Below are 25,580 nucleotides of genomic sequence, written 5' to 3'. Positions count from 1 at the left end.
CAGTCTCTCAACAGTAAATATTCTCTGATTTCTGTAGTCACAATTTGAGATCGTGAATATAGAACAGGTGTCAAGGCCCCTGAGATCGTCAAGGAGGTTTTGTTAACCTTTGAATATGTTTGCATCTTACAAAAACCATACATACATCTCCACTAATCCACTTACTACAGGACTGACTACTGGTTATTTCTATACGTGTATACTTGAGTTAACATCCTAATTTGGTTTAATTGGGTTTCATTTGATTTACTTAAATAATTATTTGATTAACCTTTCACACGGTTTGCCACCCTTATTGTAATGGCCTTTGATCTGAGATCGAAACACAAGGTTTAACAGCCCCGACTGTCAAGCAGAACCCAGACCACAGGATAATTGCTCAGGATTATTTGGAGCTATTCAACAATCAGGCCTTTACTGACTTTGACGCAAAGTGAGGAAACATGCTCAAATTTGTCCCAATTACCAGCATCTTTGTACACCACTTTAGTGAAACTGGATAATATCACTGACTTTCGATAAGGGTAAGACCACTTAACCAAGGAATATTTCCCTGCTAAAAGCAATACCGACGAGTTTTCGGCTCAATTCTGTTAACGACATCCAGCAATGTGGTGTTCTGTTACAATGGGGAGATAAAGATTTATAATGTAGCTGCAACATAACTACAAACCCACCCTGCTGCGTGCTCCCGTTTGACATATTTTGTTTTACTACTCATTAGTCATTTCTGTCCTCTCATACATGCAACAGTCCCAAAGATATCTCAAGTTGTCATGCAAATTATTTGTAATGCTCATTATCTCTGTGCTTCATTTGTAAGTCATATTGTGAGCGCTGAATAAAAATTAAATCAGACACAGGGCCATTCTTAACTCACCCTTCAACTGTGAACTCAGGGAGACGGCAGTTTGATTGTCCAATTGCTTGCAGTCAACCTGGAGAAAACCAATGGATCATTAGAAAAAGATTTTTAAAAAAATATGAATTTTCATAAATGTACTCTTTTAGGGCTTTTTTTTTTTTTTTTTTTTTTTTTTAAATAGCTTGAGTCTTGCAAATTATTCACACCCAGTTCAGTACACTGCACTGTTGCCATGCTGAAACATGGCCCCCTTCCATTACAGCAGCTTAAAAGGAGATGACATATTTTTTAGAGATTTCGCAAAAATGACCCAAAGAAGAACAAAGCCGAGAACCAGCCCAAGCTGTCATTATGTCTCCTTGGATCTCCATGGCACAAGTGCTGGCCAATCTCCTGCCCCTGCCAACTCCATACTCCATAAAATCATCAACCGCAACAGCACCGCAAAACATAACAGCTCTAAAGACAGATGGGCAGTAAACGACAGGGTATTTATCGGAAACCAAATGGTCACAACTGTGAGGGATCACATACCACGTGGTTCTGAAACTCTGAGGGTCCAGTAATTTATAGACCCTTTCCAAAAAAAAAAATATCATGGAAAAGTTTAGCTATTTCCATAATTCCATTAAAAAAGTTTAACTTTAATAGATTATAGATTCAGCGCCAAAAAATTACCAATTTCAAGTATTTATGTGTTTATGTTTACATAATTTGGGCTTCCAACTTATAAAACCCACAAAATCAGGAAGTCAAAAAATTAGAATACTGTGAAGAAATTACCATTTACTTCTCAGTTGTTTTTTTAGAAAAAAAGAAAAAAAAAGAAATTAGGGTCAAATTAAAATCAATCAAAATATGGTACTTTAAAAACGATATGCTAATTTTCAATACTTGGTTGGGAATCCCTTTGCTTTAATCACTGCCTCGATGCACCGTGATATTGTCTGGGAGTTATGGAAGCCCAGATTTCCTTGACGCTTGCTCTCAGTTCTTTGTTTTTGGGTCTGGTGCCCCTCATTTTCCTCTTGATAATAGCCCTTAGATTCTCAATGTGTTTTAGATCCGGCAAGTTGGCTGACCAGTCAAGCACTGTGATGGCATGGGCATCAACCCAGGTTTTGGTGCTTCTGGCGGTATGAACAGGGGCCAGGTCCTGCTGTAAAATGAAAACTGCATCTCCATACAGATCCTCAGCAGAAGGAATCATGAAGTCCTCTAAAACATTCTGGTAGACTGTTGCGGTGACCTTGGATTTAAGAAAGCAGAGTTTACCAACACCTGCACTGGACATTGCACCCCAAATCATGACCAACTGTGGATATTTCACACTGGATTCTGTTCTTCACCAGTCTTCCTCCAAATTTTTTGAATTCCTGATTTCATAAGTTTTATGGGCTGGATGCCCAAATTATGTAACAATAAAACAGATACTTTAAATTTTGAAAGTTTAACTTTTTGAATGAAATTCCAGAAATAAACATCTAATAAAAAGGGCAGCCGTGGCACAATGGTTAAGATCATCGCCTACCACCGTGGGGGACCTAGGTTCAAGACCATCTGCCAACATCCCCGGACTCACGGCTATGGTGTCCTTGAGCAAGATACTGATACCCCAAAATGCTCCCCAATGCGCTTCAGCTGCCCCCTGCTCCAGTTTGTTCCACTAACATGTGTATGTGTTCACTGTGATGGGTTAAATGCAGAGAACAAATTTCGTGTGTGCATGCATGCATGTTCATGACAATAAAAAGTGATTCTTCTTCTAAAACTTTACCATGATGTTCAAATTCTTTGGAAAGGGTCTGTATATAAAGTGAGGAAAAATGGGGCGTGTTAAATACTTATTCCAGGCGCTGTATAGGCACTTTTTTAACCGTCAATTTCCTTATTTGTCATTATGGCTCTGTGAGGGCATTTCACTGCAGTAATAATCAATTAATCAAGCAATTACAATTACTACTTCACTAAAGTTAAAAAATATATTTTCCAATCATCTGTATATGGCTACAGGGTTGGTCGTACACGCCAAGTAAAAAAAAAAAAAAAAAAAAAGACCGACTTGGTGCATTGCTAACATCAAGCTGAAGTTTAAAGCCTTGAAGCGAGTCCTAAACATTAATAAGGGATGTCCCTGATACACTACGCATCTGCCTTGTTAATATTCTTTCAATTTAATTTCAGTTGTGTGGTTCACTATGGGCGGCACGGTGGACGACTGGTTAGAGCGTCAGCCTCACAGTTCTGAGGACCCGGGTTCAATCCCCGGCCCCGACTGTGTGGAGTTTGCATGTTCTCCCCGTGCCTGCGTGGGTTTTCTCCGGGCACGCCGGTTTCCTCCCACATGCCAAAAACATGCATTAATTGGAGACTCTAAATTGCCCGTAGGCATGACTGTGAGTGCGAATGGTTGTCTGTTTCTATGTGCCCTGCGATTGGCTGGCAACCAGTTCAGGGTGTACCCCGCCTCCTGCCCGATGACAGCTGGGATAGGCTCCAGCACGCCCGCGACCCTAGTGAGGATAAGCGGCTCAGAAAATGGATGGATGGATGGATGGTTCACTATAAGCTAAACGTAGAACACTGCAACACTGAAACTGAGGCATTTACACATGCTTAGATGGGAGAGTCATCTGGAAGTGAAATTCAGCCAGTGTTTAGTGAGGACACGATACACTGGTGAATGAATATTGCAGCCTTTTAAAGCAGTGTCGGATTAGTCAATTTGAGTCCAACAACTTTCAACAACCTCTACGATTAGCTTTGGGGCTTGTGCGACGTCTGCTCCTGGCTTGCCACAGAAGTGGAATCACATTATAATATTTCATTCGAGAGCACAGATTTGCAGAAATGGAGTGTGATGACCTGACCTAGCCCTGAAACGCCTCAGAGCAATAGCAAGGAATCTGCATTGTGTGATTTATCCTGACAGTCATTATTACTGAAATGCAAAGTCTGCTGTAACGTTACAGCAGCTGCAATTGTTATCGGACATGGCTTACCGGATTAAGTTGTTTATGGACAAAAGCCGAAGCTTTAGCAACCAACACTGCAGTGGCGCATTAGAAAACCTAACTAAAAGATGTCAGTCACAAGTTCTCAGAACAAATGCTGAGTGATTATCAGTGAGGTGACAAAGGTTGGTGATTCCTTAATGAGCCTTGCAAGTCAGACAGCTTCTGAAAGTGTAAACTGAAACAGTGAGGAAAGAACAGCTTATAAGGGCCACCTTATATTAATGGAAAGTACCCTCAGCTAATTTAAACCTTCAATGTTCTGCAATTAACATGTTCGGAGTCAGAAAAGTTCACTTGCACATCTGACATCCACTAGAGGGGATGTTTGAAGTTGGAACTTTTTTTTACATCATTTTAATTCATTCTATTGGGCTTTTTTTTTTAAAAAAAAAAAAGCCCAATAGGATGGCAGTGATCCATTACTTGCCAATAAAAAGTGTCTCTTGGGCGCTTAGTGAATTAAAAATAGAGGAAGTCCTCGATTTGCAAACGAGTTCCGTTCCTACGCTGGCGACGTAACACGAATTTCCGCGCAAGTCGGATTTCACCGTCAAAATTTACGGGGAAATACTTCTGTTACGGGTATTGTCCCACGTGATTGTGACAGCAAGCTCAGTGTGTGTGGGCGTGTGCGCCGATGTGTGAGTGAGACGGGACTGCGCAGGCGTCGTCCAGCAGGACCGTGAAGGAGGAAGGGATGCATGGAGGTGCGAGTGTGTACAGTGGCAAGTGTAGTGACGGTGACCGGGGAACAGTAGCGATTAGCGAAGGACCCGTTGACGTTGAATGTGCAGAGGAGCTAATAAAGCCATTAAAGAGGAAATTGGTGCTTCGTGCCTTTATTGTTGCCGCCACCCAGCTCAGCTGTGCAACGAAAGAAGGGAGTTAACCCCTGCGTCTCCCGACCACGGTCAGGTGACCGTAGCAGGAAAGGTTAGCACTTCGTATAAAGAAACTAAAATCCATTAAAATAAAAAAATAAGATGCTGTACTTACAATTACTGCTGAGAGTGTGAAAAAAGGCAAAGATACTCCCGGCGCACAAACACAGACAAGCACTATGCACTAGCTAAGCAAAAAACACTATGGTGCTGGGACAAAATGGCGGACGAGGCACGGGCGTCGTAAAGTCGAAACGTCGTAGGTCGAGTGCATTGTAACTCGAGGACTTCCTGTATAACAGAGCAACACTAAAACTCATAGTTTAATAGGGAAAGCAAGAGCACAGCATAATAGGTGGCACCTGCATAGCTTAATGCTGGGCGATATATAATTTGTTTTCGATTCATTCAAGTTTTTTTTTGCGGGCATTCTAAAAAATAAACTTTTAATGCGGACATTCTAAAAAATATTTTTTTTCCCCCCTTGCTGCGGTGCACGCTTCGTCCCTTAGAGCTTCCGCAGCTTCCGCCCTTCCCCTTGTTTCCGTTACAGACTAGCGTAACAACATGGCTACCATTAATGAGAGCGAAAAGTTTGTTCAAAAGAAAGGAATTGTGACGACGGACATGGAATAAGTAACTGCACGCTGTTAAGTCTGTCAAAAGCCCATTGCAACATTAGACAGCAGCACAGCAAACTTATTTCACGTTCACGATCGAAAACATCAACATCCAGCCGAGTGGGAGTCAGTCTTTACATGGGGAACAGGACTGCTACAACCAACAAACTCTGCTAAAAAGAAGCTTGCTGCGATGGAATCATTTATCGAAGGCATCATGTATGATATGAAAATGGGCACGATGGAGTGCTTTGCACATCACTAAAGTGATGGCTCACATCTAGACCGGAAAGACTGCATTCATCCACTTGATGAAAACTGTACAACCCAGGTATGTACTAAGAAACTATTCACGTACATACCTGCATATTTAGTTTCTCTTTAACATTCCAAGATGCCACACAAACGCTCTGTTCCTTCTCAGTGGAAGAGTAGCGAGAGTCAGTCTCCAGCTACATTATGTGCTACTTAGCCGCAAGGATCTTGCTAAAGTAGTCTTACCCTATTTGTATAACAGTCCTTGTGAGAAAATCAGCTGAGAGCTGGGGGGTGTCGTTTTATTCTGCTACGACAGAGGTGGTCCTGTGGAACCATGCAGCCGTACATGAGTTTAAATATATCAAAGATATATAGTCCCCTCCAAAAGTATTGGAACGGCAAGGTCAATTCGTTTGTTTTTGTTGTATACTGAAGACATTTGGGTTTCAGAGCAAAAGATGTATATGAGACATAAGTTCAGAATTCCAGCTTTTATTTCATGGTATTTACACCTAGATGTGTTAAACAACTCAGGACAGAGCACCTTTTGTTTGAAGCCACCCACTTTTCAAGTGAGCAAAAATACTGTAACAGTAACATTCTTTCTGTTGATGAGTGATTTGCATCTTGCATGGCTGCTTCTGGAACAGGCTCACTTGTCTTTATTGATGATGTAACTCATGATGGTAGCAGCAGAATGAATTCTGAAGTCTACAAAACATTTTTTTCGAGCAATTTACAGAAGAATGCATCCAAACTAATCGGGAGAAGCTTCATCATGCAACAAGATTATGACCAGAAAACACACTACTAACACAACAAAGGACTTAATCGGGGGGAAAAGTGGAAGGTCTTGGATTGGCCAAGTCAATCACTGGACTTTAACCCAATAGAGCATGCATTTTACCTCCTGAAGAGGAGACTGAAGGGAGAAACCCCCATAAACAAATGAGTAAATGTCTGGAAAAGCATTTCAAATTAAGAATGCAAGTCTGGTGAAGTCAATGGGCCACAGGTTTGATGCAGTTATTGTAAGTATAGGTTATGCCACCAAATATGAAATATTATTCACTTTAACTTAATGTCTGTTCCAATACTTTTGCTCACTTGAAAAGTGGGTGGCTTCAAACAAATGGTCCTCTGTCCTGAGTTGTTTAACACATGTAGATGTAAATACCATTAAATAAAAGCTGGAATTCTTAACTTTTGTCACATATTCATCTTTTGATCTGAAACCCAAATGTCTTCAATATACAACAAAAACAAAGGCATCGAATTTGCCGTTCCAATACTTTTGGAGAGGACTGTAGACAACAAGCAAAGACCTCATGTCCTACCCCTCAACCAAAATATCCTATTTTGTTCAGATATCCAGGGATACAAGTGGCACTCTTTATCTTTGAAAACAAACCTTAAAAAAAGTTGTAGGTTTGCACATTATCAATTAGTATTGGAGTGGATTTATTACTTATTTGCATACAATGTGCTATGCTACATTTATGTTTCCAAAAGTATTTTTATTCACGACAGACGTTTGGCACTTTAATTCCACTAGGGAACTAGGGCTTTCATTTAAGTTTTTCATAAAATAAAAGCAAAACTTTTTGAGTTTTCTGTCATTTGCATTTACTGTTTTCTTAGGAAAAAGGTAAATAGGTAGGAAAACAAGAATTTAAAAAAAAAAAAAAAAAAAGGTTTGGGGAAAAAATACAAAATCTGAAAAAAATCGTAAATCGAATTATTATTATTATTTTTTTTTTTAATCTGAGATTTTAGGCCATATCGCCCAGCCCTAGTGTAGCCCTGAGAAAAACACTTATTTGAGGCCAACTGGGACAGAGACATCATTTGTTAGGGAGCAAACCGATTGGAGGCTAGAGCAATGGGAAAAGGCCATGTGTTCTGACAAATCCATACTCACCCTGTTCCGTAGTGCATCAGGGTAAAGAAAAATATTAGTATTGCACCCATCCTACCAAACGCCTTCTGCATGAGGGGGGCTGATTTATGATTAGGGCTTGCTTTTCATGTCATTTCTCAGATCACTGTGTGTTAATTGTCCCAAAAATGAGGTCAGCTGACTACCTGCATATGGTTGCAGTGGGGAGGGAACCTTATGTGTTCAAATACGGTTAATTCTGCATTTTCTTCCACACATCAATACTATTGGTCTGTCCATTTTTAATTCATAAATAACCAATTTAAGTGTTGGGAATAGCTTGAAAACAAATCTATTAACTCTCAAGCACAAATTGTCCAGTCAGTGAATGCTGAAGAGGAAGATTAATAGGAGTGGCGCTCTGAAGGGGTTACCTATGAGCTTCGTTGTTAGTCCATCCCAACAACAGTGTTTCTGCGTCCGATTAAGGTACCTCTGCTTGCTCCTCTCTTGCCTTACGCTGCTACGAGAGTCTGGTCTTTTGTAGGCCACTAGGTCTTGCTAAAGACTGCCCAATTAAATACTTTTGTGAGTCCAATCTGAGTGAGTTACATAACGAGGGTTTATGGTTGTGCACCTTGATGATTTGAACTTCGAATCCACAACAATGTTTAGAATAACAGCAATTGCAACACAGGGCAGCTCAATCAATATTGTCTGCGGTGTTTATGGTATCTCATTGCACGCTGGCTACAGCAGATATCAAAAACCTGCCCCTGTCCCCCATGACCTTCTTGAAAAAAATCATATTGAGATATCAGATGTGTTGTCCAGGGAGAGCAAAAAGCAGCCTATTTAATGACAGCAGACAAATGTGGTAATTTCATTTTCACAAATCACTTAACATTCTTTAATTTGTCAACTTTTACCACGGCATTTAACTTGTACAGCTAATTGTATACTTTACCAGCAATCCCTAAAAATGACTCAAGAATGTTGAAGGAACAACTGCACTTTCTTATATTACATGAATTTGCTGGCAAATGAGCAGGCGCACGTGCAACCAATAGGTCAAATGACACTCAGTGATTGATTCCAGCGTCAGTCTGCAACATTACACAGATGGCACGACAGCTGATGGCTTAGGGAGTTGTTTCCTTCCAAATAAGCATTTGGGTCTGTAAAAAATGAAGTCAGGGATTAGAATGGGAGTCACATAGTGGGGAAACAGCCGATGTGGAGGGAATGACTCACTAACTCCCAAGGTATTTTTAGGGAATTAACATTTGTACCAATAGTAATGCAGCTAACGCACCTAGTGAGAGTTGAAGCCTGTAAATTTGACTTATTAATATAACAGCTTTCCATATTTTGAATTAAAAAGACAGTTGATCAAAACCACTCTCGTCAAATTGTGACGTGTACGCAACATAAACAAAACTTGCCTTGTCAAGGCAGAGGAAAATTGAAATACGCCTTCAAAAAAACAAAATACCAGACGAAGTAAATGGGTTATGCCTCTGTTGACAGCTTTGGGCAGCACCTTTGTGCACACGCAGTGAAGCAAAAAGAAGCATGTCAGCCAAACCTCCACTGAGAGCCACCCAGGATTTAGTTTCACTTTGGCTGTAAGCATTTTTTTAAAAATGCAGCTGCAATGCAGCTCAAATGTGAAAATAACTGCAAAATAAATGTGATAATTTACATATTGCTGAAAAATGGTGCACAGAATTCAATAAGTATAGGGACTTTGGTTTATGACTGAGTTCTGTTTCTACGGCGGCAACTTAACCTGAATTTGTACGTACATTGGAACATGCCATATTCTATTGACTAACCTACGCTACTAGCATGAGACCAATTAAACAACTGTAACAACATTAATAGCACATTATTTGTTTTTGAAAAGCACATGGAATAACACCTGGAGGTCTATCCTAATATAAAATAGAACACAATGGCAAATTGTTTGTTGCCAAAGGGGAAGGAAAGACAAATAATTTGCGCCCATCATATCTAAATGTCTAAATCATATAATTTAATGTGACATGAGTCTAGCTGTATAGAATGCACACACATACATACCAACTAGACTTTACACCGATTTTATCGGCCTGATCCTAAACGGCCGATAATTAGCATTTTATGCTGGTCGGCTTATCGGCTTTAATGTCATAATTTGCCGATCCGATCAATGATCCGCAAAAGACATTTACTCTGCGTCGTCATCGTGCACAATATATATTTGAATCCAAAAGCTAGTTTATTTTTAGCCTTGGGACGTAGTACTGTAAACATCTGACGGCCAATGAAGTTATTTGCAATACGTTCCAAAAAAGCTGGGACAGGGGCAACAGTAAACTCGACCATGCAAAGTAAAAGCCATATATCAACAACACCCAGAAACGCCGCCGGCTTCTATGGCCCGAGCTCATCTGATATGGACTGATGCAAAGTGGAAAAGTGTGCAGTGGTCTGACAGGTCCACATTTCAAATTGTTTTTGAAAATCATGGACATCGTGTCCTCTGTACTGTTATCAGCGTGAAGTTCAAAAGTCAGCATCTGCGATGGTATGGGGGTGTGTTAGTGCCTGTGGCATGGGTAACTTGCACATCTGTGAAGTTACGAATAATGCTGAAAGGTACATATACCTGTACAGGTTTTGGAGCAACATATGCTGCCAATCAAGCAACATCTTTTTCAGGGACGCCCCTTCTCATTTCTGCAAGACAATTTCAAGCAACATTTTGCACGTAACAACAGTGTGGCTTCTTAGTAAAAGAGTGCAAGTACTAGACTGGCCTGCTCCCATTTAAAATGCATGGTGCATTATGAAGTGCAAAATACAACAACAGAGACCCTGGACTGATGAGCAACTATAGTTCTACATCAAGTAAGAATGGGAAAGAATTCCACCTCAAAAGTTTCAACAATTAGTGTCCTCAATTTCCAAACGCATACTGAGTGCTGTTACAAGGAAAGGTGATGTAACCCAGTGGTAAACGACTTGTGGGTTTGTAAAAGAGAACACACATGGTGATCTTTTATTGTCCTAAATAGGGTATCTCACTTTGGTTAAAGTCAGCCATTTCACTTTTTGATACATATCTGTTGACGTGAGTTGATTTCTGACCCATTTACAAAGCTGGACATGCGGAAAACTGACATTGAAGTTGAGCCCTGATTAACCCTCCGGCTTTAGTGCACAGTATAGATTATGAGTCACAGGCACTCAGAGAAGGAAACGGAGCAGCTACACTAAGAGGTCATTGGCATTTGATCGCTCCCGTCACATACATTGTGAGTCAGCCCGGTTATCTTGGGCCATAATGTATGGATTTACGAAAAGATGCGTTCAAAAAAAACAAAGAAGAGAAAGAAAAGAAATAGCTTTTGGTCTTAAAAAATACATACACAAGCGAACAACATCTGCTATGGTACCTTTAAACATTTGAGTGATTCTTATTAAATTAGTCTTGGCACCACCCACACACAGAATAATCGATAAGTATAACAACACTCAAGATAAAAAAAAAATACAAAATTAAAAACAAAAACAAATGATCCAACTCAAAAATACAAATATTAAATAAACGCATTCACTGCCCACCGAATTTACCCCCCAAAAAGTGGACTTTTTTCATCGAAAAAAAAAAGTTTGTCTCTAGCATTTTCCTTTCATTAGTAATCAGCAGTAGACATGGGCTTGTTTCACCAGATGCATCGGTTTCTGACCAAAAAAAGTGGGGGAACACGCTTTTTGTGAAGAGAAATGTGTTAAGCAGAACATTGACTTTCAAGCTAATATTTGGCTTTTGTGACACCTGAAACTATAAAGCAATAAAAACAAGACTAGGGGCTTTTGATGACAAAATAATTTCTTGATAAAAATAACTAAGAAATGCACCGTCAGTGGCTTTTTCACATGGCGTTCCTCATTCACTCCATGAACTGCATCATCGTTTCTCATGATCATATGACACACTTTCTACCTACCAACCACGACACGTACTCTTTTTATACCATACATATACATTACAAACTTCGTTCGCGTGAGGTGCCTAAACTTGTCCGAATACCAATGTGTCTCCCCCTCATAACCAACATAAGTCGAAATTCACTGTCGAAGTGTTTTGTACTCAAAAGCTGTGCTGAGCTCAAATCCAAAGCGATACTCCACCGCCATCTACAGCGATCTGTTAGCCATTACAGTGGCTTACAAACCTGAATTTCAGAGACAAACTCTTCCATGCCTGTAAGGTTTTATGGGTTAGAAAACAAAATGTGCTCAAGTTTAACATTTTATAAAACACAACAGTTGGGTTCAATTAGCTAACATATGTTGGAACCTGAGGGGTTTAGAATTCGCTCTTACCAAGGTATATACAATTTTAAAAAACAAGTTCTTAAGGTTGAACAAAATATAAAACAGACTGAACGCATTTTAATTTTGCGCTCAGCCTGTTCAGAGATGGATGGATGGATGGATGGATGGATAGGATGGATAGATGGATAGATGGATAGATGGATAGATAGGATAGATAGATAGATAGATAGATAGATAGATAGATAGATAGATATCCTCCATGTTAACTAGTAAAAAAAATTATTTCCTGTTAACACAAGTTTGAATCATGGCACCCTGTTTAACCTGCCAAGCACGAAGTGGTTGGTCTTGGCCTCTACTGCGACAGGCAGATGGTCTGATTATTTGTACTACAGCGATGTAAATAAATCACAATAAAAACCGTCTTCATACCCAACGATGCTATTTGAGCCACATTACTAGCACAATAATAATTCAAACTTTTAGCATACCCCGCTGTCTTCAGACCACTGCAGGTATTTTATGAATTATGGCCAAGAGGAATATTTTCATACAGAAAGCAGATGTGGAACAGAAAATTTTATAACAGAACCTTAAAAGTTGAAAAGATATAGAACATTTGTATGGAAAGACCACAACTTCTCTGTATAAAAGCATGGGTTAAAACTAACTTAGCAAACATAAAAATGAATTTCATTGCTAAATATTGTTGACTGTACATTGTGCTGAAATGGTGAGCTAACCTTGAAAGTGGACAAAACCGTATTACAGACAGGACAGAGGAGGACAGCAGAACAGTGGAAGCAGTGAGGCAACTCAGTGCAATAGTGTGTGACTAATAATGTTTGCGTAATACTTTAAAACCTTGAGAACTAATATGAATACAGGGGCTCCTCGGTTTATGATGGCCTCCACGTACGAGGTTTTGAGGTTATGAACAGCGCAGAATGTCATCTGTCTTTCTTGAATGTCTTTCAAGAATGTCATCTGTCTTTCTTGAAGAAATGAATTAACAAATGAATAAATGAAATTAATGAAATGAATAAATAAAATCATTCATTTGAGTAGAAACCTCAGTGAACAAACAGTGTGCACCAGTTGAGGGAGTTCATCCTTGGTAAGCTACATTTGAGAGAGGACTGCGTCATTCACAGCGGCATGGAAAGCCTGCCTCATTTGGTAACGTCAAACACTGCCATCTTTTCGCTACGGCCAACAACAGACCCTTTTCCCTTCAGTAAACTGACAGATGGGAGGGGCTAGCAAGAAGGTAAGATTATAACCTGTGCATGTTGGTCACCCACGGGGTGCGCCAACGGCACTGCCTAGTAATGAATAATGTAGCAACACATCTTCAAAAATAGATGTGCACTGTCAGAGGGGATCAAGAGGGGGAGCAATTGAAAACTGATCCAGCAGTAAAACAATATATTACACAATCACAAAAGATGTGACTATCAGAATTATTTAGATTTAATGAGTAATTTACACCTGAAGATGTTTTGCGTAGCCATTTGCTAAATTATTATTACAAGGCAATTCCTTACAGCAACCACTGCACACAAGGTTTTCCTCAGTCAAGAGCTTTTTTCTCCCTCGTTCATGTGATGTTGTTCCACGTAATCCTCCCTGGGCTGTTGACTTCACAGAGACAGAGCACACACTTAACCATTCAGCCGTAGATACTCATTCACAAATAAGAGAAAGTGTCTCTTGTTCACTGAACATAAGTATGTGTGTACGCATGTGTGTTTGTGTATGAATTGCAACATGATAAGAGTTGCCAACTGCTAAGAGAAGATTGTTGGAAAGTGTTGTGCTCCACTCAGACATCTTGTACCAACGAATGGGAGCCCAAGTCATCCAGAAAATAGTGATGATTATATTGTGGTTTAAGACAGAAATGTTATCCATAGTTCATAGAAAATATGATGACGCGAACCCCTCAAACTAGAGCCATGCCCATCTAGAGCAGGTAAGACAATTATATTTGGCCTCAGGCCTTTTAACTTATGGCTTGACAGCCATTTTAAGAGCAGAGTTCCCCATATTGCCTGACATTTTAAAGCATTTTGAATAGGGTTGGGCATCGTTTGAATTTGAGCGATTCCGGTTCCGATTCTGGTTTCTTAGTTCGATTCCGGTTCCAAACGATTCTCGATTCAGATTCTTTTAGGGAGCTGGGTCAAAAAAGTTTGCATGGTTTAAATAAAGGGTGTCCAAATTATGAACATCCATTTTCTTAGCAGCCTGCAGCATAGACTAAAATGAACATTTGACTCAAGGTTATTCATAACCAATATCAATATCAATCCTATATGAACTAAAAGCCAATGTGTGTGGAAGGAACCCAATTGACTTAATATTCAATAATTAATGTTTCAGCTAAAAGTTAAATACTAGCATTGTTAAAATAGTTATTTTAACAATGCTATATGGCTGCCCCTGTATTCTGTTTCATCACGTCAAATGGTTTATATGTGCAAGTTTTAACTTGACTTCTTGTTTTAAGCTTGTAGACTTTTATTTTGAAGGGTACGCACCGGAACTCAGCATTTTGGCACGAAAAGTAACTTCACACGGCACCGGTGATTTAAAAAAAATAAACATTTTAATGGATGGAACCAAACGCTATAAAACGCTGATTCCTTCTCCCTTCCCACCGATGAGGGACGAGGTTAGTGTTTGTGATACTGTGAGACAACGTTTATGTGAAAACCAACCGTTTAACGTGTTAGCTGCCTCAGTGTTGGAGACGTGAATGTAGACGTATTTTATTGATTCACTCACCCAGTTGACTTAAATGAAGCGCTGGCTTCAAATGAAGCGCTGGCTTCATTTAAGTCAATGAATACAGCCTCAACTATCACAAGCAACATTTATTTGCAGATATGCTATCCCCAAATTTTGCAACCCCCAGTGTCTGAACTCAGACATGAATGCCTGATGCCTGACAACTGATGATTTTGTTTTATGCATATTCCCTCATTGCCAGCTTTTCATTTGCTCCCAATACCATGTGTTAATTTTCCATATGGACTCTCATTTAGTTGAAGACAAAATCTAAACTGACGATGAGAGACACCTCAAAACATTTGCAGACTTTTTTTTTTTTTTCCCCCCCCATCTTAAACCTTCCATGTACTGTCAGGTACTGCATTTATATTTCGTGGCTGCCGAGTAATTGCAGATAGGAAACTTGGAAACTATACAGGCTTCTTCAAAATTGTACCTCCTGAATGGAAGTGTACTGGGAGGCCATTGCCATGGACTTTTATATTTGTCATCCAGAATTCAACCGTTTACTGCCACAGGTACATCATCAAGTATGTTTTCAACGGATTGACGTGGAAGAGGATCTCACCCAGCTTGTCTGTGAATTCAGGTTTGTAAACCACTTTTATAAGAACGAACAGATCTGTGTAGATGGTGGTGTTGCATCACTTTGGATTTGAGCTCAGCACAACTTTTAAGACCAAGAAGAAGAAGGGAGTGAATTTCGGCTTGTCACGATTATGAAGGAGACAAATGCCAACACGTTGGAAGGCGGACAAGTTTAGGCACCTCACACTTGACAAAGCATGTATACAGCTGAAACCAGATGTTTACATACCCTATATAAAAAGACACTGTTTTTTTTTCCTCACTGTCTGACACTTTTTTTTTTTTTTTTCCAGAAACCAGTGTTTTTGGTGAAGCCAACCCATGTTCCACTGCTGATTACTAAAGAACAGTTAAAAGCTAGGTACAAACTTTTTTTTCTGGTGACAGACAAGTCTACTCTTTCATTTGGCAGGTCTGTTGTTTATATTGTCACATAGTCACTTTGAACATGAACTGACAAATGGTTAGCCGAATGGTACATTGGCCCAAGTCATTTTTAACTGTCACTTTATAAATACAAATCATTTGTTTGCTTTATGATTATTATTTTTTTTTACTTGTGTGTTTGTATGTGCCCTGCGATTGGCTGGCAAACAGTTGAGGGTGTACCCCGCCTCCTGCCCAATGATAGCTGGGATAGGCTCCAGCACGCCCGCGACCCTGGTGAGGACAAGCGGCTCAGAAAATGGATGGATGGCTCTCTGTGTAGGATTCTCAGTCATCCAGGTCATGTTAATAAGCAAAGGTTGAACAGGAGGCAACTTGACTTCTTGTTTGTTGAATTTGTTGTGTTTTCTCCCCAAAACAATTTAAAACTTTTTTTTTTTTTTAAAAACAGTTATGCTATTAGGCTCATGAAAAGCAATGTCCAGGTTTATATTCTCTATTGTCCTGGTGTCAAATTATTGTAAATAAAAATGGATATCTTGGGGGTAGTCATGTCAGTCATAGCCGCCAATACAAATATAAATCCACTTTCCATATCTATATCAAATGTGTTGTAAATTAGATTGCAGCATTTGCTGAGAAAGCGCACAGCTGGTCGAACTAATTGCAAAATGGCCAAAGCAGTCAGCCTAACTGCTGCGCGCACACAATACATTGTTACGTTTAAAGCTGTCACGTTATTACAGACGAAAATTCCACCATGCAATGCTAAATGCACCATTCGTTCAAGTGCTTTTAGAGTCCACTGAGGCGTGCTTGAGCTATCACTTGTGACACATGGACAAACAATGAAGCATGTCCTTGAGGCAATTGGAGTACTAACTGCAAAAATGGCAGGACAGAGTGACACCATATCCAGTGCGAATTTAATTGCAGCACAATCCATCAAATTAAAAGGGAAGTGATTTTTTTTCCTTTTCTTTTAAAGCAATTGCAACAATGGAAGACCGAAGACAGGTGGGTGTAAGTCCATTTGGACAAATCTGGAATATAAAAAGATCGAAGCCCCCAGAGAACACACCAATGCAGAAGCAGGCAAGCAGCTACTTGTATATCCATAAAGAATAGCCAAGGTCTGTTACACATTACTAAAATATGAAACAACCATTTTAAAAAAAGACTTTAAATTAGGTGGAATATGGTGGTTATCTTTGAATATCTAAACTTTAAGTACTACCCGTTTACAGTTAATTCACATATCCACATATGGTACTAGAGATGAAATGGTATAAAAGGTTGTTATCCCAGTTATCGTGACACTACCAAAAGAAATAGTCGAATCACAGATACAAAATTAATTCAGCAGCTTTTCACAATTAGAAATTCTAAACGGCAGCAACCAAAATGGATTTACAGCTTTTCACTGTGCGACTGCGAAGCTACTTCAAATGTCAAGTTTGGAAAGGCACAAATCTGCATCACGATGTTCAGCATTGAAATGGCATTGTTTACCCCACATAATATCACACATCTGTTAGCTTCCTTTCAATTGTATTTCCAACATATGGCGCACAGCTGGTCAAACTAACTGCAAAATGGCCAAAGCAGTCATCCTAACTGGTGCCGATAACTCTTATCTAAACCTAACGTCAATAGGAATCTTTCAGTTCACTTAATCCGTAAAAAAAAGCTATTACGTATTTCAATACTTACCTCATCTTGGGTGGTGGGTACAATGATTTACCGGTGAAATTAGCCCATAGTCTCCACATAATCACGTCATTTCATGTTTGAGGGTACAAGAGTCCATGTAGTTTCGATTGTTTCTGTTGGGGCAGTGCATCATAACATTGACATACCCAAGCTAAAATGTCTCAAAAAACTTCACGAATGAAAGGAAATAGTCTGGTGAAGGAAGTATGAAAACAATCATACGTAACATGGCAACAAATAGAGCATTGCAATTCATTTGTGTCCGTTTGTTATGGAAATAAATCTTCTCCAGACACAAGCATAGAGCTCATTTGCAGCTGTTATCCACAAGCCAGCAAGAACAGACAGACAGACACAAAGTACAGGCATTGTTTGAATTCATTCTTTGGGCTATATTCCAATACTTCTTCAAACAATTCAATGCTGGATTAGAAAGCAGAGCTATATATCTTTTGCCATTCAAGTATGCAAACACACACTCATAAAATGGATCACACATGGGTTTGTGAGCATGTGAAACCAGCCAAGTGACAATCAGACAGGCATCTTACAACACAAACTCCAGAGACACCAAAGATGTAACGGTGTGCTAACTTTGATAGCCAGGGGAACTGCACTCCATTCACTTTCCACCTATTTGTGTAGTACGGTGTTGTGGGAGCGGACCAGTATCGTCATTGTTGCTGTCATCATGGGACTACTGCTGTACTTGATATGGCTGTTGTTGTGCCCAGTCACCCAATCCCTCCATCTTCCCTGTGTCCCTCAATTCTGTCTCTCCATGTCAACTCATCCAGCTGAGACAGACGGTCTCCCCACAGAGCCAGGCTCCGATAAAGATTTATTCCTCAGCATTATTTCCAAAGCAGTATTTTTTGTGTTTTTATCTACACAATACCTATTTTTTTATCTCATATTCGACGAATATCCCATAATAAAAACAATCTAATACTGAAACCAATAAAAACTGAACGATAACGAAGCATTTGTGGAAAGAAAACGTAAGAAACCTGCTATAAAATTGAATTAAGACTTAATTGGGCAAAAATAAAAAACTAAATAAAAACTATCATAAAAAATCCAAAACTATTTTCACCCTGGAGCAGATGTGCGGTTGTACAGTAGCTACTGTGCCCGATCACATGGATCACAGGGGCGTTTTGATAATCTCCGCCGAACGAGGTGTGTGATGGCCATTCCCGATGAGCTGCACGGATGTTCATTGCAGACTGCGACCACAGCAGAGTTATGCAAATGAAAGTGCAGTTATGCAGTTAAAGTTACGCAAGATTCATTCAACACATCATGGCAGATGATTAACCAGAGCTAGCCAGCTACTGCTAACTCATAGCTAAGCTAACCAGCTGGCTAATAGAAGCAGATTTTCCCAGCCAGACAGCATGGATTTACGTATTTTACGGCTCAGAAACTGGCGCAAAACAGACCACGGCCACCATACAGCGACGGATCCTAGTTAAAGTAAGGCATTCTAAAGTAAAAATAAGCTCTTTGGCAACAGCTTTTTACAGAGGGAAAACGGTTGCTTAAACGCAACAGCCAAAATGCTTCAGCTGTCTTTTCTAGTGACAAAATCTGCAACTCCGAAAAACCTGCAACAAGGACTTAATCAGGGTGCTATAGATATTTTCAAATGAATGGCATTTCTCATTTGTTGGAGTATGATGGCTTTGTTTCGGAATAGTACAAGGAGTAACAGTTCAATTGTGATCCGCTAGTCATTCAATACTGTTGATGCGAATAGCGACTGGGGATTTAGACGAAGAGTCCGAACCCTAGGGTCCAAGCCCCACCTTTTAAAGCCACACACATTCAAAGTCACAGATACTACAGTGGATAGAACTGGAAGATGGTGACCCCATTTGGACAAAAACAACACCTGCACCTCACATGTATAAGATTTGTTGGTGAATGAATATTTATATGCTTCCTCGAATAATCAATTGGCTAATCGGTAGAAGAACAGATTCTAAGAATATTTGATAGCTGGAGTCCTACTTGACTTGGTGTTTTACATATTTTCCAATTAACTTCCTATTTTGTTTTCAGAGACATACTTTTCCAATTCACTTCCTATTTGGATTTCAGAGACAAACTACTCGAGGCAGTAAACTAATGGGGCCAGAATTAATAGCGACCTCTGCTGGTTACTGTTAAGTAGTGAAATTTTCAGCCAGGACATAACATCTCCTTGTTGAAATAAATGTTAGAATGATTAAAGTCCACATACCCAACAAAAATACCAACTAGAGGCAAATGAATGCTAATGCACGGTCAGAATAAAAACATAAATATAAATTTCTCATCCATTTTTTTATTTTGATTGGAAGTTATTGCCTTCATATTGGAGGTGACCAGCGTAATAAAATCTCAGCATATCCTGCTGCATAATGCTCATTATGTCATATTGAAAACTGTGTTTGAATAATCTACTGATTCCAAGGTGGAAAGTTTAGTATCTCTCATGATGACGGCTTCCGTAAAAAGGGTGTATATCAGTAAAGATCAGATGAGGGAGGTGCGTTTAGCACACTCGTGCAAAACAGTTCAGCTCATTGGTTAAATAACAATAACAACATTCATCTCTGCCATTGAGCATTCAAACATTGGCCTCATAAATCATGAAAACCTGTCCATGCTGCTGCAAGCACGCTGCAAACGAGAGGGCAGAAAATTAAGATTGGAAGAGCAACGGACACGAAGCCACAAGCAATGTGATTAAACAATTCAATTATTTATCCGCTATGGTATTTTCTCCAGAAGCACAGAATTGCACTCGAAACATCTCTCCATTGCATCTTTTAGGAATAAGCAGATGCAAATCTTCCTAATTAATCAGTCCTCATGATTTCAACTAATTCTTGAGACATTACATGCATTCTAAACAGAGAAATGGGGGTAGTTAAGACAGTTACAACTGAAACTGATGCTTGGGCACAAATATTTGTGCCCAAGCATCATGTGCCTCCCAGTGCACTTCCTCTTTAATGTGAATGTGCCATTAGTCAACAATAAAAGCTTATGATGCCAAGAAATTTTCTTGTAAAGTCTAATTTACGGGGTGTGAAAAGTTTTTGTATGGACTTGCTAGGCAGCAGTAAACAAAATAAAAACTGGGGGTGGGGGAAGGGGGGTTGGGGACAGGCAGTATTTCTACTCGGAGATATGAATGTCGCAGCAATGTTTTTTGCTAAATAACACTGCTATGGAAGACCTTTAAGTCAGAAGACGTTTCCTAATAGAGAAGAAATTCCAAAGCGGACTAAACATGACAGGTTGCAGGAAGGGCAACTATATCTGTGTCTGAGCTCTTATTACATGACGAATCTGAGGACTTACACAACTTGAATGTCATTAAGGGACGTAATTTTTTGTGTATTTACAGGTACAGTCGAGCGAGAACATTTATTTTGGTGACATGAATGTGGACATATGTGCCCGCTTGATTCCTCTGTAAGAAACATTTGTCGGCCACTGTTACATTTTAGGGCCGAAATGATTAATAGAATAACTCTAAGAAAAGTCTCTGCCACGACCACTCTAGTCTGAATTGATTCTAAAGCCCCCACAAGTGTTCAAGGATAGATATAGCTGCTGGTGCACTGTCAATGGCTTTATTGAACAAACTAATAAAGTAAACATAAAAAGCAAGTTCAAGCAAGCTTCTACCACCACAACTGATGCCCAGGCATTCAACAGTATGCAGACTGGCTAACAGCCTGCCGCTAACCTGTGTACTCTACACTCTCATTTGCTGACTCCCATGTCACTCACCAGGCGCGGTCCCACCTTTAAGAGCTACACACACTCAAAGTCACAGAGTGGCTCGTGAAGAACATGAGGATGTAGAACCAAAGTAGACAACAACAATACCTGCCCCTCACGTTTTGTTGTTTGATAATACAAAATCTTTTTTTTTTCTTTTAGTTTTATATCAATTACTCTATTCATATATGGGATAGACGTCTAAAAATAATATATACATAGCTGTTTTAATAAAAATATGGGTCATCACAAATGCTGCTTTAAAAGTAGTATAGAAGAAAAAATAAGCATCAATTATTTAATTGAACGGAATAGTGCATATTAGTGGACATGCAAAGATTTGCCGTAAATACACCTGCTTTAGCCCAATGCTAATTTCATCCGTAGTCCTACACAGTAAACAAAAATAAAACTCTAATTTACAGATGCAATACTTAAAAGAAAACAGTGCAGTAATAACCGAAACCACCCATTCATCCATTTTCAATGCTGCTTATCCTGACAGACCAAACCTTACAAATAAACTCAAAATGAAGACGCTTTCAGATGTATTGATTCAAGATGAAGAATCGAATCAGAGCCCTCAAATGGAATTGTGAGATGGTGTGAGTTTCCCAGTCCATCCCAACTGTTGGGCAATAATTCCCAGTCTAATTTATACACAAGACCAACGAAAATCAGAGGCTGCATAAGAACTTATCAGATTTCGGGGATATGTCAGAGGTGTTCATGAGTGCTCTGCCTCCCAAATGCTAGAGAACACGTCTTCATTTCACTTCCGCCTGATAGCTACCCGTGAGATTATGATGCAGCGTAATTAATCTCATTGTAACATGATTTTATTTTCTCTGCAATGTCACAGCGCGTTAACATGTAAATTAGGTCAAGAAATCTTGGCTATATTCACACATGGCATGGTAAATATAAAGGCTGAAATTATTTTAAAATATACACTAAGTGCAACTGTACAGCTTGAAGTTTCATGTAAGCTCGTTTTTTAACTGATTTGTGAAGAGTGGATGATTTTGAATTTTTGGTGGGATTCCTTAGCCTGAGGAAAGCAAAGTCTAGAAGAATCACCACCGTGGAACTTCAAACTCTTGATTAAAACTGTGTGCATCCTTTCTACTTTGTAACTAGGAACCATTGCTGTACTAACCACAGTGAGCCTGCCATTGATTTTCCCAACAAGCAATGTGCTTTTAATACCTGGGTTGTTTTATCAAATTTGTCAAACGATAACAGCAATAGGACTGTGTCCTTTATTAAATTCCCAGACAGAGATGGTAACTTAGGAGAGAGCATGATTTACCCTCTCTACTTTCCTCATCATCGAGAGATCTTTGTGTTCATCCTTATCCAAGCCGATGTTTATAATTTCAAGTGCTTTCCCTCATGTAGTCTCTAAAATCAGCAACCAGCTCTGATTTACAGTATGACTTGCCAGAGTCATAATTTGCAAATCTTAGTGTCCTGAGAGATGTTGCAGCAGCAACACATTTGAAATTCAATGATACAAGGCAACCTCGCATTCTCTAAAGAAATAATTCACTTTGAACCTCAGTCAGGTGGAAGACAAGTCTCAATTTAATTTATCATCCATTTTCTATACTTTGTCCTTACTAGAGTTGCAGGAGCTGGAGCCTATCCCACTTGATTTGGGCGAGAGGTAACCAGTAAATTGCAGGGAGGGGACATACGGCCATATGGCTGTTCACACTCACGTTCACACAAAGACATTTTAAAGGCATCAATGAACCTATGTTGCATGGTTTTGCAATGTGGGAGAAAGCCGGAGTACCCAGAGAATACCCCGCACAAGGAAGGGCTAGGATTCAAACTCCAACCTTAGAAATGCCAGGCAGATGTGCTAACCACTAGGGCACTATCCATCAAGCCACTTGAATCATCCGTCCAGCCACTTGAATCATCCGTCCATCGATTTTCCCCTGTATTGTCATTTGGGTTGGAGGTGAGCTGGAGCCTATATGCAAGATTACTTCAGACGAGAGGCTGGGTAAACCCTTGACTGATTGCCAGCCAATGTGCATGGGCTGGATTCTGATACGCATAATAACTGCGAGCAAAACTATTGCAGTTTCGCACTATCACGGTACTCCAACTTCAGTTATAAAATGTATTATTTTGAAATGTTCGCGTAAATAACAATAACCTTTTTCCATTGAACGTGGTCCATAGGTACATCCATCCACCCATTTAACGCCCTATCCTCACTAGGGTCTCTGCGTGCTGTTGCCTATCTCTGCTGATTTCGGGTGAGGGGTGGGTAGCCCCCTGAACTGGTTGCCAGCCACTTACAGGTAGGTACCGTAATATCTCGTGTAAAATGCACATCCCCCCCCACCCAAATTGTCAAAAGTCAATAGTGTGCATTACAGGTATAGGGGGAAATGGGAACAAAAATTCACTTTATAAATGTATGCAGACATCTAGAGGTTATGAAAAAGCTGTACACTTTCATTCCAATGTGCCACCACACCCTAGGTGATGAGAAAGGTGCACACTTTCATTCAAATATGCCACCGCCACCTAGTGGTTATGAAAAAGGTGTAGCCTACACTTGCATTCCAATATGACAGGTGTACGTATGACCGCATATATGTACAGTTGTGCTCATAAGTTTACATACCCTGGTAGAATGTGTGAAATGTTGTCGTTTTTTTTTTTTTTTTTTTTTTTTTTTTTTTTTTTTTTTTAAAAGACAATTCAAGCAACAAGTTTTTCCTCATTTTTTTTTGATATTGTAAGGTGAAAGCTGCAGCTGGTTACTAATGTGGACTGAATGGGTGGCAACATGGGGGAAATGAAATGCCAGTATTTTGATGGTAATGAGCAGTCAGTAACATATTGAAGGGGGGAAAAAAAACTATGAACTAGTTCCTTTTTGGAACAGTGAACTTAGTTCAAAATTTTAAATTATGAACTGAACTACTTCATCTTTGGGATGGGAACTTTTTTTTTTTTTATAAACTAATTCGCGTAGGAAAATAACTTTCCCAACACTGACGTTACTTACATACAGGGTGCTAAAACGTTTTGCTTAGTGTAGTCATTGCGTGACCTGGCCAGTATGCTACCATCTGATCTGTAGGTGACCACACTTTAGTCATGTCAGTGAAAAACGTGGCAAATGTGGTCAGAGAGGAATAACGGGTAAAATGGGTTATGCACCCAAACAGAAGAGAGTTTTAGAGGATACTCTAGTAGTAAAATATTTGATAGCTGCAACCCTACATTCAATTTCCCCATTATATTGTCATATTTTAATTGTTTAATAAAACCCCTGCTTTGGGTCCCTGTGCGTTAAACCTGCAAAAAAAATTGCTCCACAAATGAAGAAATTATTAGCAAAACTGCTCCTCAAAGAAAAGAAAAAAAAGTATTTCGAGCCTTGCATACTTGACGTTGAATTTGTCGAAGGGTGATGGTGGTGCTCTCGTATATGTGATACTGTATTGGAAATACTGCCTCCAATACTTCCGGCCACTTTTCGTAAGGACATTTTGCATATCCTTCCTACCCAAGAATAGAAAATTCCCAAGAGCTAACACTTTTGAAAAGGGGAAAAGGCTCACTGACTACTCCCACCAATAGCGGGAGGGGTAGGGATCTTGTCATTTCTTCTTTGAGTTTACAGTGATTCGCAAACTATGATAGTGTGTTAGCGCCACCCAAATGTCATATCACTTTGCCTACACAGATGGCTCCAAAAAACAAAAACAAAACAAAAAACAGCTCATACCGCTGACGGAAAGCTTTAGCAGTTGCGAAACTGACTTTTTTTTTTTTTTTTTTTTTTTTTTAAACAGAGGTTTACCTTGAAACCTGTAACTGGCCCACGCCTACTTGGAGCCCTCAAATTATAATTTATTAAAAAAAAAAGAAAATCAAATCAAAACGTGGGCTAAGAAATCGAGATACAAATTCAAATCTTTGGTGTATCATTACAGCCCACGTCATACCCTATAAAAAGTGCATTTTTCATGTTATATCTTCTTTAAGAAATGTACAGGGTCTGAATGCTGCAAACAAACAATATCAGAATCAGAATCATCTTTATTTCCCTAAGTATGTCAAAAACACAAGGAATTTGTCTCCGGTAGTTGGAGCCGCTCGAGTATGACAACAGACACTCAATTGACAGAGAATACCTTTCAGACATAAAGACATTGAGAAAAACAGTCACTGAGCAATAAAAGGTTGCTAGTAATCTGGTAATGCTGATACAATTCTTTTTTTTTTTTTTTCTTGACAATTGTGCAAAAAGATGCAGAGTTCTCCAGCAATGAGAGCAGTTTGAATGACTAATAGAGCAATAGTCTGGTGCAATGACCATTGTGCAAAGGGCGCCGAGACTTCAAGAAGTTTAAAGTGACTAGTAGTGCGATAATCTGGGATAATGTCGATTGTGCAATTGTTGAAGATATTACTTCGTCGACTGTG

The 25,580-nt window shown here is 39.5% G+C and overlaps 1 protein-coding gene across 5 annotated transcripts in view; it reads right to left on the bottom strand.

Moving 5' to 3' along the window:
* adarb1b (adenosine deaminase RNA specific B1b) overlaps nucleotides 1-25,580 on the bottom strand; it is a 150,664-nt gene that overhangs the window by 97,573 nt on the left and 27,511 nt on the right. For 2 of the 5 annotated variants that reach the window (XM_061691445.1, XM_061691446.1), the window contains exon 2: nucleotides 881-938. The exons of the other annotated variants lie outside the window; for them this stretch is intronic. The gene's annotated coding sequence lies outside the window, so the exon portion shown is untranslated. The remainder of the gene's footprint in view (nucleotides 1-880; nucleotides 939-25,580) is intronic. 5 annotated transcript variants of the gene reach the window in all.

This window comes from Phycodurus eques, chromosome 12 (genome assembly GCF_024500275.1).
Source record: "Phycodurus eques isolate BA_2022a chromosome 12, UOR_Pequ_1.1, whole genome shotgun sequence".
NCBI lineage: Eukaryota > Metazoa > Chordata > Actinopteri > Syngnathiformes > Syngnathidae > Phycodurus > Phycodurus eques.
This window is presented reverse-complemented; position numbering and strand designations above follow the sequence as displayed.